Source organism: Schistocerca piceifrons, unplaced genomic scaffold, assembly GCF_021461385.2.
Source record: "Schistocerca piceifrons isolate TAMUIC-IGC-003096 unplaced genomic scaffold, iqSchPice1.1 HiC_scaffold_1872, whole genome shotgun sequence".
In the NCBI taxonomy this organism is placed as follows: domain Eukaryota; kingdom Metazoa; phylum Arthropoda; class Insecta; order Orthoptera; family Acrididae; genus Schistocerca; species Schistocerca piceifrons.
This window is the reverse complement of record NW_025727759.1, coordinates 1,265,135-1,279,336: the sequence shown is the minus strand read 5'-3', so window position 1 is coordinate 1,279,336 and position 14,202 is coordinate 1,265,135.

The following is a 14,202-nucleotide window of genomic DNA, read 5'->3' as shown; positions in this document are numbered from 1 at the left end:
TTGCTCTCCCTCCTTTTCCATCCGCTCTGTCCTTTCCCTTAGCAGGTCCCACCTGGCAGTTTTATTCTTCGTCGTGTGTGCTACAAGTGGGTTTTAAGTGTGTTGTTCTGGAGTTTTTTTAATACTGTGGCCGACTTTTAACCTGTGCATGTCCATTCAGTGTCTTCTATGTGTTTTAAGCATCGCCAACTGTGTTTCTTAACTCCCTGGTGACTTTTTTTAACTGTCCCCTGTGAATGTATCCACGTCAGTCTAATTTTACCTCCATTTTCTCCCTTTACTCTGTTTTATGGTCTGCTTTTTTATCGCCTTATGTATGTAAAATTTTCTTCTTATTTTAGTTGTCATGTCGCTTGGCTGAAGAACGCCGGATTGTGCCGCTGACAGCCCTCCCCTGCCCATATGGGGCAGGGGAATGAAATCACAATAAAGCAAAAAAAAAAAAGGTGCCCAAACCTCACCCGAGTGCACAGTACGTAGGAGAGTGGACCAAAGTGCGCGAGAGGCTGGTGTAGCCGACTCGGACAAGTCTGTTACAGTAAACAAATACACTGGTGACTAAGGAAAACTCACTGTACGTCAACGCTTTCAGGTCCGGTAAGCATAAACTATCAAACCGATTACGTGACTACTTATAACAGGTAGACCAAACTGCCCTCACACCGAGGTGAAATAATGTTTAGGTGGACTGATACAAGAAGGTGAAAATGAGCGCTGATTTTTGTTTTGAAAATGTTGGTTTTAGTCTATACCCACAGTTTGTTTATTTTGCCTCCCAGCCACCAGTTGCGGTCCACACTACCATCCTCAGGCCATCCTCTGGCACGCATTCATGATCCTCCCTTCCGAAGTAACTGTGTCAGATTTGACACGTTACATCTACTTGGGAAGTAAACGTAACCAGTAGCAAAATAAATAAACTGCTACTGAAGACTAAAACAATAAAATTTCAGTATTGTATTCGTCGTTGTTCGACTAAGAGTGTGTGAGGAATATGTATTTTTATATGTAAGTTGAGGTGGAAGGGAAAGAGAGGAAGCGGGTGGGAATGGGGTACTGATGTCAGCTGCAACGAGGCTTTATGCAGAATCAGCAGCGACGAGTGGAAAGTGTGTGCCCAGCCGTAGGCCGCCTCAACGCCACTCTGCGACTGCACTGCTTCTACAGAGAAGACCGACAAATACGAGAACCACGCAAAACAATACCGCTGAGGAGGCAAGAAACAAATGTAGAATTTGCCCTTCATAATTCTGAACACTTACAAAGCATTAATGTAGTGAAAGGAATGTATGGTCGACCTCTCCAGACAGGATGTGCTGGGTCAGACTAACTTCCAATAAGCGTTTCACATGTGCTGATGTCGTGACGTCACAGACGTGTATAACCGTGTGAGGCGTGCAGCGACACGGCAGTTTTCTACGGCAGGTGCTTTTTACGTCTGCGTATGCCTGTCAGACGCTGGTTACGCCGTGACGAGTTTTCTGCACTGTGTATGATGGAACTGTTTACCAAACCACGGAAAAACACTCGAAAAAAGTACAGAATGTTATAAAACTAAAATATATTTAATACAAATGAAGAGAAAGGAGCAGGTAAATCTCGGAAGACGGACATGGATGCTTTGTTCAACAAAAAATGCGATACGCCATTCATGTCTTACATTTCCTGCTGTGTAAGAGGCTGTAGACATCAGAATGTAGGGCATTGGCTTTCACCTGAATGACGGTCATTATCTTACTCCTAGGAGACTATAAAGTAATTCGCCAAATTATTTACATCAAAACTTGAGAAAACAGCGTTCGGAAATGTATACGGTTGGGCCCCACCGACCCCTTGTCTGGTAGCCCAGTGGTAATCTGTTGTTTTTAATAACGACGATGGAGATATTTCTTGTGAACTTGAACTTTTTGTTCATATTTAACACGGAAGGAATTTCGAGAACATACAACATAAGAAAGTCATCATCAGAAACTTAGTTCCATGCTGTAACGGAGTTTGTGGCCCAGAGCAATTTCCGTGGCACATTATCAATGTTGCATCTCCTTAATTGCTAGCTATGTCAAGCTGTCGAGTTACAAACTAATGATCTGAGGATAAATGTGGTTGTGATGAGACTTGATGATGAATTTAGCCTTCAATATAACTCGCCAGTTTATATGGTGGGGCAAATAAAAGTGGCCCAGAGGACAGAGTTCCAGGTTACGAAGGAACACAGCAGGGTGAAGGAAATGCAGTACTGACCTGTCTGTAGCAGATGTCGCGAGTGACCACCGTCCACCTCTTGGCACTTGTGGGTCCTGGTCAGCCAGCTGCTGAACGTGGATCGAAGCTGGACCGCTGGGATTGATGCAGTCTCATCCCAAATGCTCTGCTGCAGTCCTTGAAGACTATGAGGGTTGTTGCGACACACCCTAGACTTGAGGGCTCCCAACACAAAATGATTGCACAGTGACAGATCAGGTGAAATGGCTGGCCAGCTACGGTCGTGACCAGACTGACCTCCGCTAAAAACTCTGTCACACGTGACTCCTAGATTTGGCTGGCTGTATGGGCAGCTGCTTCATCCTGTTGAAACTAACTGTAGGTGTTTACCTCCTCCGTTAGTGCTGCCAGAAATGATTTCAAAATGTTGGCAATGTATCGCCCCGAAGTCAGACTCTGATGAAAGCAGATGGGGCCAATAACGTGGCGTGCAGACATTGCACACCTAACCCCATCGATGCGATAATGCAGCTGCGTTTTATGGAAATTATATGGATTCTCCGCTGCACAGAACCAGTGATTCTGTGAGTTGACGTAACCTCTCAGGTGAAACCAGACTTCGTCACACATAAAGAAGCCAATCACAAAACTAGAGGCACTAAGGGGACTCTGCTGGTTCTCATGCGCAAACAACAGACACTCAGTAGGGATGCATGTGCAGGCCCAGCTATATTCGTCAGCATGATCGACGTGTCATTCCAGTTTTTTGCAACAGGCGTCGGATTGATTTGATAGGTGTAAGGGGTCCGCAGGCCCTTACTACTAGGTTTGCACTCACACAGGTCGACAAGGCAACTATCGATTAGTGTGTCGGGTCGCGAGAGCGAGAGTTGAGTCAAGTCAGTGCGTGTTGTAGGTTCCCGCGAGGCGGGCAGAGCTGAGCAGAAGCCAGCAATTGATAGAAATTACCGACAAAGGGAGTGGCCATCGTCGCGGTTCAACCCCTTTGTGTTAGTATTATACAGGTAAGTGAGAAAGTATAATTAACAGAGTGATTCAGTGATATTTATGTGCCGTTATTGAGATTCCGCGTCTACCGCGCCGGCATTATTTGGATTACAGTGTTGGATTACAGTGATTGTATGTTGCGTGTGACGATTATGAATAGCGAGGAAGCCTGTGCTGAGATTAGCTGTTATTAACAGTGTATTGAAGAAGGCAGTGGCTGTCTCCTTATCTTTGTGGTTTTTGATAAGAATATAGGTTTTGTTTAGTGAAGCTGTGTTTGTTGTTCTTCTTGCCACCAAACAGTACATTATTACAGTATTTGCGAAGGACAAAATGGAATGTAACAACTCCGTAGCAGTCCAATCCGATTGCCAGCCCCATTAGGCACACGGTCACATTAATTAATATCTATTTGGGCTGCTATTCAGGTCCCGAACGAACGGGCTATAACAAAATATAAGGCAGTGTTACACCCTTGGCTTACCGTGAAAGGACTAGTGCATTTTTCGGACGAGTAGTGAAGAACAATAGATAATTTTACCTTGCTTAACGCAAGAAAGTGTTTTTTCAATTTGGATCGAGACAGAGTAGGAACTGTAAAATCGCGACAAGGAACAGTGCATTTTTGAACAATACGAGGTAATAATATCTTACGATTGTGACTAAACTGTTTTTTCTTGCCATATTAAATAGAACTACAGTGTCAATAAACTGTGTTATAATGTGCAAATGCATAAATCCGCGCGAAAAACTGTGAAAAGTGAACGCCAAAGAAAGACACGTGTGAACAGTAAAATAGCAAAACGAGCCAAGAATTCATCACGAAAGATTTTAAAGAAGTGTTTAGCGGTAGTATTTTGACTGAAATTGCTTTTCGAATAGTGAAAATCGGACAGCTTCGTGTGGACCCATAAACTGCTATGCGGACGACAATGTATTGTGGCGACGGAATTATTGAGTGACGTCACGCAGACCCGTGTAGCAGTTGCACCAAAGAGCTTCGATCCGCGAGGTGATTTCACACGACATCCCACCACGGAGCGGCCGGCTGAGCGACGCGACTTCGAGACACCGAGTGCAGTCCCGGCACCTAGCGGCCAAACTACAAACTACTCCCGCCTGCAGCGCCACAGAGCAGCCGACGGAGAACTACGATGACTTGCAACAGCAGCGCAGCCTCACGCAGCTCCAGCGGCAGTACAGCGCCACGTCCACCTCAAACGTCAAAACATTGCGACTCGCGGTAACGCCAGTTGGTGAGTGAAGACGACTGGTTGACATAACATTAAATTGCGGTGTGCAGTCTTCACGATAAATAAACAATTTTTAACTGATATTTACATTAGGACAAGTGCCCAATTGTAGTAATTTCCGAAAAATTTGCGAAGCATACTCTGAAATATAGCATACTTATTTATGCACACTGCACTGTCTAAATGGTAATTATACAGATATGCTCATTGTTTTTGGGGATTTTACATTATAGATTTTATGAGTGTTGTGATTATCTTGTTTAAAACATTTTTACATAAACTGTGTATGTGGAAGTTGTTATTGGAAATAGGTTTTTGAGAGTGGTAATGTTCAGTACTCATGCATGTTGTGTCATTTTGGGGATTAACTGAAAAGACTGCAGGTACTGTTTGATTAGTTTCATGGTAATTAGGAGTGTTTTGGGTTACTAGAGGTTATTTTGTATTACTTGCCTGTGCATTAAAAATAAATCAAACATGTCTACTGAAGATAAGCAGGTTTGTGAGGCAGTAGTTGAAAGGAAAATGGTTCAAATGGCTCTGAGCACTATGGGACTTAACTGCTATGGTCATCAGTCCCCTAGAACTTAGAACTACTTAAACCTAACTAACCTAAGGACAGCACACAACACCCAGCCATCACGAGGCAGAGAAAATCCCTGACCCCGCCGGGAATCGAACCCGGGAACCCGGGCGTGGGAAGCGAGAACGCTACCGCACGACCACGAGATGCAGGCAGTTGAAAGGAAAGGGATAGGACAGGAGGACAGAGATGATTCAGGAATCAGTGATTGTGGATTGTCATTAGATAGCCCATTAGCACATTCAACTAGTTATCCCGAGACACCGGGACAAAAGACGAGAAATAAGCCAGTTTCAGAGGATGCCGATAGAAGGTCGATGTTCGTAGACTTCATAAACAAGACTAACGAATCACTAAAGGGTTTACAAGAAACTAGCGCATCGTTAAAGGAAGATTTACAAAAAACTAGAGAAGAGGGAAGAATATCCCGAGAAGCGTTAGAGAAGAATTCACAAGAAACAAGAGAATCGTTAGAGAAGCGTTTACAAGAAACTAACGCATCATTAGAGAAGAATTCACAAGAAACAAGAGAATCGTTAGATAAGCGTTTACAAGAAACTAACGCATCGTTAGAGAAGAGTGCACAAGAAGCTAGAGAAAGGGAAGAAATATTTCGCAAATCATTAAAGGAAGATTTGCAAGAAACTATAGCACAAGAGATCAAAACATCGCAGATGAAGATGGAATGTAATCTGAAGAAGGAAATACAGGAGCTACAAGAACAGTTGAAAATGGATATCAACGAGAGAGAGAATAAGCTGCAGAAGAGTATAGACCAAGTCCAGGGAGACGTGGAGAAGGTGGAAGGAAAGTTAACAAAAAAGATAGAAGACGATATTGAAGAAACGAAAGCCGAATTGGGAGAAAGAATCAACGAAGTGGAAACAAATTGCAATCATCGAATCGCCGAGGTGGCGCAGATGCAGAAACAAAGCAATGATGCGGTTAAGGGGATAGGAGATAGGCAAAACCAACTAGCTGTCAATCTGAGAAATGCCATAGCCGTGCAACGAGAAGAGGATAACAAGAGGGTTGAAATGGAGGTCAGGCAGTTACAACAGGGAGTGCAGCAATTGGAGAGCAAGACAGAAGAAATTGATAAACGAATTAGCAACGCCACCTTAGCCATTGGGGGAGGTAAGGTCGTTACATTGATGAGCAGTGATAATCAGTGTGTCCAAAATAATACAGAGCAGAAATTTAGACCGAAAGGAGGGTTGCACCCAATGATATTTATGATATGGCTAAAAGGAGTTTTCCCAGCACATCTTAAGGACTCAGACAAGATTCAATTTGCAATAGATAGAATGGAAGGTGAGGCCTTCACTTGGGGGGGTCAGGAAGAAGGAAGGGACTACTAGTTATGATCAGTTTGAAGAGGAATTCTTGAAGAAATACTGGTCCAAAAGCCATCAATGTGCAGCAATTGAGGACCTACTCCATCACAAGTCACTTAGTACATGGAGAGGAACGTTGAGAGAGTTTGCCGAACATTTGTGGGAATTGAACGAGACCATGGAACAACCCCTGAGTGATGACGTAATGATATCTGCGATAAAAAGAAGACTGAATCAGAAGATGCAAGAAACTGTATCTGGGAGCCTAATTAAAAATAGGGAGGCCTTGATGGAGATACTGGAACAGTTGGAATCTGTTCGATCACAGGGACACAATCAAGCTAATGATCGAAACCGAGAGGGAAGTAATGACCCAAGGATTCATTTTAATCATTCGTCTGATTACAGAGGAAGAGGCGGAGGAACCGAAAAACTGAATGACACTCCAGGTGAGGTCCGGTCAAGAGTGAGGGCTACCAGGACCCGAATAAACCTGCTAAGATATATTTAGGACATTAGCTGTAAAATGGACATTTCAAAAAGGGAAAGGTTTATTTACATTGTGTTTTGTGATGTATTACAATTAGAATTGCATATTTCATGTCGAAGATTATCTAAGAATGAGTATAAACCCTGTAATAACTAATTTGTAGTATAGTAATTCATAGGTCCTGTGTTTAAATAATAATTTTTGAGTGTATATGTTGTGTGTTTCATTCAATATTGGACTAGAGAGGACTATTGCTGGTTGATATAAAAATTTTAATTTGGACAATGCCATGTTTATGAGATGTATAACCTTTTGTAAAAATTATTGTGGAGGCAGCCCACTACCGGAGTCGAGGGATTATTTGATGAATTGTAATTTCACTAATTATTTACACTGTGTGTTTGTTCAAATGTAGCAATGTTTCATTCCCTTGCCGATTCTTTTTCGCCTGCGGCTCTAAAGAAGTTTTCGAGGGCGGGGATGTAAGGGGTCCGCAGGCCCTTACTACTAGGTTTGCACTCACACAGGTCGACAGGACAACTATCGATTAGTGTGTCGGGTCGCGAGAGCGAGAGTTGAGTCAAGTCAGTGCGTGTTGTAGGTTCCCGCGAGGCGGGCAGAGCTGAGCAGAAGCCAGCAATTGATAGAAATTACCGACAAAGGGAGTGGCCATCGCCGCGGTTCAACCCCTTTGTGTTAGTATTATACAGGTAAGTGAGAAAGTATAATTAACAGAGTGATTCAGTGATATTTATGTGCCGTTATTGAGATTCCGCGTCTACCGCGCCGGCATTATTTGGATTACAGTGTTGGATTACAGTGATTGTATGTTGCGTGTGACGATTATGAATAGCGAGGAAGCCTGTGCTGAGATTAGCTGTTATTAACAGTGTATTGAAGAAGGCAGTGGCTGTCTCCTTATCTTTGTGGTTTTTGATAAGAATATAGGTTTTGTTTAGTGAAGCTGTGTTTGTTGTTCTTCTTGCCACCAAACAGTACATTATTACAGTATTTGCGAAGGACAAAATGGAATGTAACAACTCCGTAGCAGTCCAATCCGATTGCCAGCCCCATTAGGCACACGGTCACATTAATTAATATCTATTTGGGCTGCTATTCAGGTCCCGAACGAACGGGCTATAACAAAATATAAGGGAGTGTTACATAGGACATTAAAGCATTTTCTGGGGAGCTCCATTCACATTTTCTGGTGTCCAGGCATGTTTAGGAATGTTTTGTGACTTGTTCAAAACAGATACTGTCTGAGGCCATTTTTGGACAACGTGGCGTGGCGTTTCTAGCTGGCACTTTGACACCATTAAACTTCTCGACAAACAACTAACCACACCATTCCAATGCCTTCTTGTCACGTTACTTTTCACAACGGACACCAGCTGCTCCTCTGTGAGCGCCGTCGCCTCCTTTGCGCTGCTCCACTCGCACTGACACAGCTCGCACTGCGCTCTCCACTGGTCTGCATCGCGTGGCCGGCACATACGTGGTGTCTGCGTCACATTCACGTCCAATCGTATCCATTCGTCCGCGCCATTTTTATTTACCCCTGCCTGCATACTTACAGGGTTTGCTTGCATTTCACGTATTTTGCCCAGACTGGAATGGAATGACGTTAACTCGCGGCTTGAGGATGAAGTGAGATGGAACAGCTGGAAGTGACTGAGAGATGGACATACGGAGACTGCAGTTTTATGTCAATTTCCTCCCCCAGGTTCCAGTTCTGGAGGTCACACCGTATTACTGTGTCTCCCCCTACCCCAGGCCCAGATTTGTTAGTTGCTGTACTTTTGTTAGTATGTGGGATATTATTGCCAAAATTCATTGCATGAGTTTTCGCGCTCCAATTATTTTTTCTGTACACTGGTTTAGTTTGGTTAATTGTATGTTGCGAACAAATGAGATTAATTATTATTATACTGGAACTGGCTTCTTATTAAATGAATAGTTTTGTTACTGTAACTCAGTAGGATGCACAACGTATCCACCTCTGCTACAATTATCGTAAAAATGTTCTGAAGTTATTTCTGTTATCAAAAATAATGAAGCTACCGTACGCAATGCTTAATGAACCTCAAACCTTGCAGTGGATTTTTCGTCAACATTAATTATTAATCAGTGCCATGGCTAACACTAGAGCATAAGACTATCACTATTAACCAGAAAATGATTTCTCTATAACTTTTACTGGCGCATAATTTTTGCTTAGCAAGGTTTCCTTTTGAAACATGAAAGTATTTTAACTTTGACACTGTTAAGGTTTACAGTAATAGCAGCCCGCGTGCGCCTGTGAAACAGAACGTAAAATCTGCTGCTTTGTACCCCGATCTCGAACTGCTGGGAGAAATAATTTTAAATGCACTTTTCACCTGACCGCTTATTGCCGTATGGTTGCCCTTATTATCAGATTTGAATCTGCCGCGGCGGCGGCTCGCTCCGCCGTGTCGCAGCTCTGCACCGCGGACACGACTTAAAAAGCTGAAAGTGTCGCAAATAGATGTGTAAAACACCAGGCAAGCTTTCTAATAGTACCATACGAATTCTCATTACACAACTACATTTGAAACTCGAATAACAAGTTCACGCACCATTCTTTATACTCAGCGCCTAATAGCGACCTGCTTACAATCTCGACAAATGAAAGCTACCTACGTGTTAAACATAGCGTCACAGGTTCCTCCTCTCTATGTGACTCCAAGAAGACGACAACGACAATATTATTCTTACACCACTATTTATAAAGTGACTGATTGTCATGAAATCTTTGAGTTTTTCTTCATTAATTCTTTTCTGTGGCGGTTTCAGAACTCGCTGACACAGATATTATTTCAAAAATCCACTACTTAATCCTTTACAAATACTAAATATACCATAATTGGCTCTATTCTATTATTATTCAGAGCTCACAGACGTAATCAGTGCCTGTATATACATAAATAAAATTGTAATTGCATAGTTATAAAGCATGTTTTACGTGGAAACGTTATAGTGTCTGATGTGAAAGATAACTTTAAAGGTGAGAGTGAATATTATAGGTTTACAGCAGATCACATGTGGTGGTTGTGGAGGTAAAACGGAAGTTGGCAGGAGCATCCAGCCTGCTCAGCTGCCGTTCGTACATTATCAGCATTACCTCACCTTCCATGCTGTGTTGCAGTGATACAGTTGATGTGATACTCATTGTGTCCCACCATGAAGACATGCAAGACCACTTTAATATATCATGCTGTGCGGAAACGTAGGGTGAAACGAAGCCTGGTGTTTGTTAAGGAGACGCTGAACTGTGGAGAACATAAGTGGCGTTAGCCTGCACGGACCCTGCAACACTGGTATCTACCAGCACGACAATGCGCCTCACTCATATCTCCAGTCCTGCCGAAGTAGCTCAACCAACCTGGTTGTGACATCTAAGAGCTAATCCAGGTTGTTTATCGTGTTGTGTTGTGGCCAAAAGTAGCCCCTGAGGCCTGTTCACGGCACCCTGATGAGAGCAGTATACACCAGACCTGTTCCTACAAAACCAGCTGATTTAACCTTTGCTCAGAACGACACCCATCTACTCAGTTATTGTGTTATCGGGATCACCACTGCAGGGTGTTCCTCAGTTCACCTGGCGCAGACATGCTGATTTATTGGCGTTTCATGCTGGACAGAATCATAAGCCAAAATAACCAGTGGTGTTTGGTCGGAAAACACAGAATTTGCTAGATACAACAAGCCTGGTCTGCTGCCTTTTGGACAACTTTACTGGGATGTGTTGTTTCAGCAGGACAGCTCTTATTGACTAACTTTCTGAATCACACAGCTGCTCTAGCGCAGATGTTCCTTATATCCTGTATTACGGTTAAAGGATCAGTTTTTAAATATCCTTTGTGGCGAACTGTAACTTAAAGTAATCCATGTTGTTCTGTGAGGGAACACTAAACTGTGCTGGATTCTCCAAGCTGTATTACTGTGCTACTTTTGGGAGTGATCCTTCAACAGGACAAGACATTTATACACTTTCACTACTCTCCAATACGTACCACAGTTCCCTCGGAAGTAACAAATCAGATACACTGTCAGTCTCGTGGCTTGGGGAACTTAAACATGACACGATCCTCCTGTGTCTGAGGAATTACTGAACTCTGCAGGTTTCCAGAGTGTTGTCCTGCCTCTGCTGGGTGAGTAGGAGACGATGTTCCACGAGAACACCGCCCTTTCTGTCGCTATCTGCGATAAGTGGCACAAGTTGTTCTGATGTCCATCAGCTCCCCTGGCAGTGACATGCTACCTCACTTTTGAGTATCATGTTTTAGAGGAAACACTAAGCAAGCAATCACTGATGATTGATCAATGAATAATACAGCATGGTCAATGGTACTTGGTAACAACCTTAACGAATTGTCTACTTTGTCTTTGCCATATTTAGAGAGTGTGTGTGACTGTATAGATACCATTGTACGTACATTAATTTCTCTTACTTCGTTCTCGAGGTTCCTACTTGAGACGAGAAATAGCTTCAACGTAAATGTAGCACATTTTTCCTCGAATTCCTTTTCTGTCAATTTACCTAATAGAATTTCGCGCCAGCCGCTGTGGCCGAGCTGTTCTAGCCGCTTCAGCCCGGAACCGCGGTGCTGCTACGGTCGCTGGTTCGAATCCTGTCTCGGGGGAATGGATGTGTGTGATGTCCTTATGTTAATTAGGTTTAAATAGTTATCAGTCTAGGGGAATGATGACCTTAGATGTTGTCCCATAGTGCTGAGAGCCACTTGAACCATTTTTTTGAGAATTTCACGAAAACAACTTCGTCCTTCTTCCAAACACTGCGGTCTGAATTCCACAACCACCTCTGCTACTTCTGCGTATGCCCAGTCCTAGCACTCCTTCTGATTTTGCTCCATACCCGCTGTCATGGCGACTTGACCAGGTCTCCAGCAGAAGTCTACATCTACATCTACATCTACATGGATACTCTGAAAATCCCATTTAAGTGCCTGTCAGAGGGTTCATGGAACCACCTTCACAATTCTCTGTTATTTCAATCAAGTACAGCGCGTGGAAAAAACAGCGCTTATGTATTTCCGTGCGACTTCTGATTTCCCTTATTTTATTATGGTGATCGTTTCTTCATATGTAGGTCGGAGTACACTCCTTGGACATGCCCATTCAGGATCAGGTTCTTCCTGTCGTTCAATATCAGCATAGCTATACATTGAAACGTTGTGTATTTCTGTATCATCCGTATTAAATATCTGAATTGTTACGTTATACACTGAAGAACCAAAGAAACTGGTACACAGGCCTAATATCGTGTAGTGTCTCCGTGAGCACGCAGAAGCGCTGCAAAACGACTAATGTCTGAAAGAGTTCTGGGGGAAATAACATAATGAATCGTCCAGTGCTGTCCATAAATCCGTAATAGTACGAGGGGCTGGCAATCTGTTCTGAACAACACATTGAAAGGCATACCAGATATGCTCAATAATGTTCATGTCTGGGAGTTTGGGGCGAGTGGAAGTGTTTAAACTCAGAAGAGTGTTCCTAGAGCCACTCTGTAGCAATTATAGACGTGTGGGGTGTCGCATTGTCCTGCTGGAATTTCCCAAGTTCGTCAGAATGCACAATGGACATGAGTGGATGCAGGTGACCAGGCAGGATGCTTACATACATGTCACCTCTCAGAGTCGTATCTCGACGTATCAGAGGTCCCATATCACTCCAACTGCACATGCCGCACACCATTACAGAGCATCCATCATCTTGAACAGTCCCCTGCTGATATGCAGAGTCCATGGATTCATGAGGTTGTGTCCGTCCATCCACTCGATACAACTCTTACTTTTCATTTTCTTTGGTTGATAATATTAAGTTTATGACACTAGATAAGTCATTAGGTGCGAGCACTGTTAAATCAACGTTGTCTCGAAATCACAGAAGTTTTTAGCAACATACTGGCTGAAAGAAAATATGTGTACAACGAAAAACCAGCCACTGTGGGATATTTCACTTTTTTATTCACTTGATAGCTAGTTTCGGACCAGGACCCATTTTCTTCCTTTTACAAGTTGCCACCTGCTCAAGGAAGATGCGTGACTTATAGCGATTACAAGGCAATTGAGCGACTGCTGTCAGGTACGTCGGTTGTTCTTGAACATTAGCCAGATTATCTGAAAAACAATTTGAACCAGAGGCTCTGTCTTGCAGTTCTGATCGGCACACACGAGAGGAGTCACGCATCACATCTGGATAAAGAGGGAAGAAATCCTGGCCACCAATCGGCTTAATGGGAGTAACGGGAGAAAGCCGGTAAGAGGTCGTAGGAAAGGGTGACTCTAACGGAACAGACAAATTTAGAGGCGTCTCAGTTTTTCTGTTGTTTAATCATTGCAACACCAGAAATCCCAATGACTTCCCAACACCTGTATGTTTATGGAAGATGCTAGGACACACACCAGCTATCTCAACTTCCTTTATCGCACCATCGATCCCACCAGTAGAGCAGGAGTCAGCACTACAGTATATAACAACCAACAGACTCTCTTCAGGGAGCGCTGTGTGAGGAGTAGATGTACCCAACTCCTCTCTGTTCTGTATACGACATCTCTTGTGTTGCACTGCGGACACAGCCAGTCTGCTAACAACAGTTTCACGACCCTGAAACGAAGATCACACTGAAAACTCAGCAGCAGGTAGATGTGCATTCATCTGTTGCTCCATTGTACCTGGCCAAGACGTGGCAACAATTTCGTGGGCAGTAGAAACGAGATCAGCTAACGCCAATTTCGACGCTGTTCCAATATCCCCCACTAGCATATTAGATCATAGGTGGCCACTTTAGCTGATGAGAAAGCACGTCGCTACTTCCTCATTATATGTTGTATGAATGCGGTTCACACAAAACTGTAGATGGGGAGGAGTGTTGTATTTTACTACTATCTCCACTGAACGGATCCTACTGTAACTCTGTGGAGGGTATTGAGTGGACTAGCGTTTACATAGTATACCCATCACATCACTCCAAGAGACCAAAGTAAACTCTTGTTAGCTTCTGGCCAAACGATGTGTTACACACGAAGCCACGAAAACACCGAGGGAAAGCTGTCCCGGTATGGGCGTACTGTGGTGAGGCAGTAAACTGGCGACCCTTCCACCCGGCGCTCGATGCGGAACTACCCCTGGACCACGGCTGCAGAAATATCGTAGAAGAATCTATATCTTATGACATCACATTTCCAACTCAGATCCCGCTGGACACTATGGTACATTGGAACACGAATTCCTGTGTGACTAATTACGCAACTTGTCGATAGAATGCGGCAGACGAATGCTTTG